This window comes from Theropithecus gelada, chromosome 14, assembly GCF_003255815.1.
Source record: "Theropithecus gelada isolate Dixy chromosome 14, Tgel_1.0, whole genome shotgun sequence".
Classification (NCBI taxonomy): Eukaryota; Metazoa; Chordata; class Mammalia; order Primates; family Cercopithecidae; genus Theropithecus; species Theropithecus gelada.
This window is the reverse complement of record NC_037682.1, coordinates 78154777-78161895: the sequence shown is the minus strand read 5'-3', so window position 1 is coordinate 78161895 and position 7119 is coordinate 78154777. Positions and strand designations below refer to the sequence as shown.

The 7119-nt window shown below is 40.2% G+C and overlaps 1 non-coding gene across 1 annotated transcript; it reads right to left on the bottom strand.

The window, feature by feature from the left end:
- Positions 1-1386: 1386 nt before the first annotated feature.
- LOC112607503 lies at positions 1387-1490 on the bottom strand. Its single transcript, XR_003115842.1, has one exon. It is a non-coding gene; the product is annotated as a small nucleolar RNA U13 (small nucleolar RNA).
- Positions 1491-7119: the final 5629 nt, after the last annotated feature.

Genomic DNA, 7119 nt, shown 5'->3' with positions numbered 1-7119 from the left:
TAATTTTTTTTTTTTTTTTCCTGAGATGGAGTCTCACTGTGTTGCCCAGGCTGGAGTGCAGTGGCACTATCTCGGCACACTGCAAGCTCCACCTCCCAGGTTCACACCATTCTGCTGTCTCAGCCTCCTGAGTAGCTGGGACTACAGGCGCCCGCCACCACACCCAGCTAATTTTTTTGTATTTTTAGTAGAGACGGGGTTTCACCTTGTTAGCCAGGATGGTCTTGATCTCCTGACCTCGTGATCCACCTGCCTCAGCCTCCCAAAGTGCTGGGATTACAGGCGTGAGCCACCATACACGGCCTCCCCCCAAAATAAATTTATTTAACAATACACGGGCACTTCTGATACTCAAGATCTGGCTCTTAGCATTGACTGTGTGTTCTTAAGCATCCACTCATGCTTAACAGCATTTAAGGCCCAGGAAAATGCTTCTTTATGTCTCTTATCCTATGTCATTAAATGAAAAGGCAATTGTGTCCATCATCTGTGCTATCTTCTGGATTATACCACCACAAGATATGAAGATGAACATGAGCAATTTAGGAGAATGTGAATAACAGAAGCACCTAGGTAGGAGAAGAGACTAACTTTTCAGATCTTTCAGTTAGCAAGAGTGCAAAAGATGTTTGTGTAATGCAGTATCATTTTCCAACACACAAAGTATCCATTTTCTTCTTTTCTTTTCTTTTTTTTTTTCCTGAGACAGTCTTAACTCTCGCCCAGGCTGGAGCGCAGTGGCACGATCTCGGGTCACTGCAACCTCTGCCTCCCAGGTTCAAGTGATTCTCCTGCTTCAGCCTCCTGTGTAGCTGGAGGCCTGCACCACCACACTCAGCTACTGTTTGTATTTTTAGTGGAGACGGGGTTTGGCCATGTTGGCCAGGCTGGTGTCTCAGACTCCTGACCTGAAGTGATACACTCACCTAGCCCTCCCAAAGTGCTGGAATTACAGGCATGAGCCACTGTGCCTGGCCTTCTTCATGTTTTAATTTGTGTTTCCTGACTACTTGTGAACTAGTATTTTATTTGCAATAATTAAATATGGTGGCTGAGGAATATTTTCTAAGATAAAACAATTTATATTATTCAAGTGTGTGTATATGAAGGTTATACATAACATGTATGAAGTATGATACCATTTCTTTACATTGGCCACTGAATGGGCATTGAATGTGATCATTAAAAATGGTTTTATTGTTATTAAAATATTTAAATAGATGCAAATAGATTTTTAAAACATTTTTGTTTAATTACTTTGATTTAAAATTTTGACATTTTCAGAGCAGATAATGAATCTGAAAAAGAAGTTGATATTTAATGATTATAATTTGTTTTCCTCTTCAGAAATTTTAGGGAGATTCTTCTTTTGTTTCTTTTTTTTCACGTCAAACGGGTAATGTGACAACAGTGTAACAAGGTTCAAGGGTGGCATATCTCACACATGTGCATGAACACTCAATCATTACACTCATGAACTACAAAAGGATCAGGAGAGATTATTTTGAATATTTTAGAAAAATACCTTTCAAACATTAAATAATGGGAATTTCCAGTTTTTGAATTTACTTTACATTTTTTGATGGAAGATATATTTGAACACTTTGAATACAGTCACTTTGGTTTTTTTTAATCTTTTAGGACTCTGAGAATGAGTACAAGTTAAGGTCAAGATAGAAACAGAAAATACAAAACTGAAATACAGAGAAGAAATAACTAGGAAGAAAACTTGTCAAGATAGCAAAAAGAGAACATACTTATTTTTTTTTTCTAAAAGTTTGACAGTTTGATACCTGACTTTGAAATATTTAGACACATGATGTATAGGCTGCTATGTATCATCTGGTCCCACTATTACAAATGTTAGGGGTGGGCCTTTCAGACAGAGTCCATGCACAGTTACCACAGCAAGATCTTTTTTGCCTAACTTGTATTTTAGCAATTATAAAATAATATAATTAAATTAGTAGCCTCACAATTGGAGAAAGTCATGAAGTGATAGCAAAAAATTCAGCACATTTCTGAAGTATGAATAACTCAAAGAGGATTATATGATAGACTTGGGTGTTTTAAAGTACTGTATGGTTTTCTTGGTAGAAAAACATCCATGTTGAAATAAAGAATGGTTTCTAGGATAAAATGATCTTCAAGGAGGAAAACTATGTTAAGAAGCGATTCTATTAATTTGGTCAATCAATAAATGAGTAATGATATTCATGTAATGTGTCCCCAGCAGATGACAATGTTGAAGGTCTAAAGCAAGTAAAAGATGTGGTCCTGGCTGCAGGAATTTTACAATCTAATTGATTTAATTGAAGAGATAAGCAATGCATACTTGAAACAATTAGAGATTAGATACTAAAAGAATGAACTGTGAAGTCCAACAAGTTTTACTGAGGATCCAAGCAGAGAAACATTGGTGTGAACTTGAGTCACCTTGCAGGGAGAGATTCTTAGAGGGCTCTCTAAGAAGGAAATGAAACCCAAAATAATCATCTCTGGAATGGATTTAGGAAGGGTCTTATTGGTTCAAGGAAACCACATGAACTATAAACCGTATTTTAAAACAAACAAAATGTCATTCCTCTGTCTCCCCCATAGTAATGCTGTAAATTTTCCTAATACTATCTAGTCTTATATTTTATTTTTCCTTTCTTTTTTTTTTTTTTTTGACTTGGAGTTTCGCTCTGTCACCCAGGCTGGAGTACAGTGGCACAATCTTGGCTCACTGCAATCTCTGCCTCCCAGGTTCATGCCATTCTCCTGCCTCAGTCTCCCAAGTAACTGGAACTATAGGCACCCGCCACCATGCCCGGCTAATTTTTTGTATTTTTTTTTAGTAGAGATGGGGTTTCACCGTGTTCGCCAGGATGGTCTCGATCTCCTAACCTCCTGAACTGCCCACCTCGGCCTCCCAAAGTGCTGGTGTGAGCCACCGCTCCCAGCCTCTTTCTTTTTTTCGTAGAGATGGGGTCTCACTATGTTGCCTAGGCTGTTCTCAAACTTCTAGGCTCTAACAATCCTCCTGCCTCAGTCTCCCAAAGTACTGGGATTACAGGCATGAGCCACTATGCCTGGCCTCTCTCTATATATTATATGTATATATACACACACACACATATGTATACTTGTGTGTATGTGTGTGTGTATATATATGTATATACAGTTTGTTTTAAAGACAGGGTCTCACTCCCAGGCTGGAGTGCAGTGGCACGATCATGGCTTATTGCAACTTCAAACGCCGGCACTCAAGTGATCCTCTCTCCCTCAGCCTTCCTAGTAGCAAGGACTACAGGCACACCCCACCATACCCAGCTAATTATTTCAATTTAATTTTTGTAGAGACAGGGTCTTGCTATGTTGCTTGGGCTGGTCTCGAACTCCTAGGCTTATGAGATCCTTCTGCCTTGGCTTCCCAAAGTGCTGCGATTACAGGCATGAGGCCCTGCGCCTGGCCCAGATACATATTTGTAAAAGCTCCATATTTGTTACCTATTATCCCAAGACTTAGTGACTTAAAACAATAGCATCTCAGTGGGCACTGTGACATGTGCCGGTAGTCCCCGCTACTTGGGAGGCTGAGGCAGCAGTATGTCTTGAGCCCAGGAATTCCAGGCTGTAGTGTACTGATTGTGCACTTTTGAATAGTCACTGCACTCCCAGCCTGGGCAACATAGGGAGACTCTGTCTCTAAAAAAATAAACGAAAAACAGTATCTCACATAGTTTCCATAGGCCAGGAATTTGGAAAGAGCTTAGCTGGTTGGTTCTGGCTCAGGGTGCCTCATGGGGTTGTAATCAAGATGTTGGTCAGGGCTTCTGGAGGCTTTACTCTGGTGTGGGAAGATCTGCTTCCAAGATGGCTCATTCACAGGCTGGCAAGTTAGTGCAGGCTGCTGGCGGGAGGTCTGAGTTCTTCGCCACGTCGACCTTTCCCTTGGACTGTTTGAGTGTTCTCATAACTTGGTGGCTGATTCCTGCCAGAGTGAGTAAGCCAGGAAAGAGCAAAGTGGAAGCTGCAATATTGTTTATGACCTTAGCCTCAGAAGTCAAACATCCTCAATTCCTCAATATTCTATTGGTTGCACAGGTATTTCTGTTCATCATGGGCAGGGGCTATACAAGGACTTGAATACCAAGAGGTAAAGGTCACTTAGATCCATTTTGGATGCTGACTAGTACAAGTCCCCAAATTTTTTCTTTCTTTCTTTCTCTTTCTCTCTTTCTTTCTTTCTTTTCTTTCTTGCTTTCCTTCTTTCTTTCTCTCATTCTTTCTTTCTTTCTTGTTGTTTTTTCTTCAGAGTCTCACTTTGTCACCCAGGCTAGAGTGCAGTGATGTGATCTTGGCTCTCTGCAACCTCTACCTCCTGGATTCAAGCGATTTTCCTGCCTCAGCCTCCCCAGTAGCTGGGATTACAGACACCCACCACCACGTTTGGCTAATTTTTGTGTTTTTTTAGTAGAGACAGGGTTTTGTCATGTTGGCCAGGCTGCTCTTGAACTCCTGACCTTAGGTGATCCGCCTGCCTCAGCCTCCGAAAGTGCTGGGATTACAGGCATGAACCACCGCACTTGATCAAAATTTGCTATTTTTGTGGTTAAAAAATGTAGCTAATATTAGCAATTTCATGTTTTCAGCCTATTATTTATAAAGGTGCTACCATGAGCTAAGACACTTGTGATAAATTTTTAAGAAGGTATAAATATAAAAATACTTTTCTTTCTAAACATTAATCAGAATTTCAAATGAACGAGAATAAACTATTTGTTCTTCAAGCATTGTAGTTATTTGAAATGTTACTATATCATTGATATTCTCATAAAGTTTTTGATGCATGAGCCAAAGGATGTGTGGCAGAAGTTCTGAGAGGGCAACAAATCAGTGTGACTTGATGAAAGCGGTTTAACATCCCTGGGATCAATTTTTCTCATCTGTAAGTGACGGAATGGGTTAGATGGCATGTAAGTAGTCTTTCTGTGCTAAAAATTTTTAACATGTCTTTTTTTTTTTTTTTTTTTTGAGACAGAGTCTTGCTCTGTCACCCAGGCTAGAATGCTGTGGCATGACCGCGGCTCACTGCAACCTCCTCCTCCCAGGTTCAAGCGATTCTTTTGCCTCAGCCTCCTGAGTAGCTGGGATTACAGGTGTGTACCACTAAACCTGGCTAATTTTTGTATTGTTAGTAGAGATAAGGTTTCACCCTGTTGGCCAGGCTGGTCTTGAACTCCTGACCTCAACTGATCTACCTGCCTTGGTTTCCCAAAGTGCTGGGATTACAGGCATGAAGCACAGCACCCAGCCTTAACATGTCTTCATATACTGTGTATGAGCCACTACCAGTTCCTTTCTTAAACTCATCACAAGAATTGCATATTTAAGTGCTAGAAAAATGACTGTAACTAAAGATGCTCATTTATTAACATATAATATTAATAGTTAAACTCAAGGTCTCTTCAGCTTTTTAAAGTAGTCTAGAGAGTCTTTCTTCCAGCTTTTTTCTCTCGAAAGCATAGACTGCCCTTCAGTAAATCAATTTACTTAATTTGACTTGCTATATTTGACATTTTTTTGGGCTCACATATTTTTCTTGTGCCAAGTACTGCATTTCCCATTTCCCACAGAACCAGGACAAACTGTACATCCCCTGCTGTGTCCAGGGTAGATCTGGCTAAATGTCAACTATGTTAATTGGTATAGAGAAAACAGCAGCCCTATTTTTATCTGATTAAAAATCCCCACAAACATTCTCTTCTAAACTACAGCTATGTCAGTACAAAGTGATTTAATTATAACATAAAGTTGGGCAGATGTGTCCCTCCAGCCTTTATTCTACTGTAGCATGCAGAAATGTTGCTGTTTCCTGGAATCCTCAAGCATCTAAAATTTTAATCCTACTTCTGGAGGTTTAGAATTCAGTACTTGAAACTTTCTCTAGTTTGCCAACTGGAATAAAATATATTTGCTTTAAAGTGATATGTTTAAACAAAAGATTTGAATTAATCTATAGAACCTTATTTAAAAGATAGTTGGAAATACTTTATTCCACTGTTAAAAAGTCTACGTCTTAAAAATTGCCCCAGGATGAGCAGATTATGTAATATAATTGCTTTAGTTAAACGAGGTGTGGGAGGTGTGGGTGTAAAAGAGTAAAAGGTAATGAACTTTGATAAATTTATATGAGCTATAACAAGGTACCAGGGAAAACTTAATTTTATCAGAGAGTGACTATATATCTTCAGTGCTCATTCAAAATTGTATGCTGCCCTTTAATGTTGGAATTACCCAGGACTGTCTTTAGCTCACTCCCAGGTTAACTTCATACATTCCATGATTTCACCAACTGCTTACACACTCACAGTGTTTGGGTCTGATCTCCAGCTTACTGAAAGCCACATCAATATCCTTTGGCATACTGGACAGTTCCATTTGGGTATCTCAGGAACAACTCTAAATCAGTATGTCTAGGACTTTCAGTTTTTATTCTGGCATGTAAGTAGCTTAAAAGTCACCCCTCGCCAGGCATACTGGCTCACACCTATAATCCCAGCACTCTGGGAGGCTGAGGTGGGTGGAGGGTCAGAAGTCCAAGACCAGCCTAGCCAACATGGTCAAACCTTGTCTCTACTAAAAATACAAAAATTAGCCAGGTGTGGTGGCACACGCCTGTAATCTCAGCTACTTGGAAGGCTGAGGCAGGAGAATCTCTTGAGCCCAGGAGGAGGAGGTTGCAGTGCGCCGAGGTCATGCCACTGCACTCCAGCCTGGGCAACAGAGTGAGACTCCGTCTCAAAAACAAAACAAAACAAAACAAAAAACAGTCACCACTCCATCCTAACAACAAATAAAAAAGCTGACCAAACAGAAAAATCTACAACATTTCTTAGATCTGTCAAAAAAAAACGAGGTCACAGGTCACAGGGCAGACTGCTGCCCCAAAATTGAAGACAGGCAGGCAGATACAGGGAGCCAGTGCCAGGGTAGGAAAACCTAACCTATAATTAACAAATTGCTGGAGGTTCAGTGTGGACAAGTCTTCGAGTTATAAACTCCAGGGGGACCTTGTCCTAGGAGGCCCTAACACTTTTGTGAGTTTTACCTCCTGAAGCTCTACCAGGTACA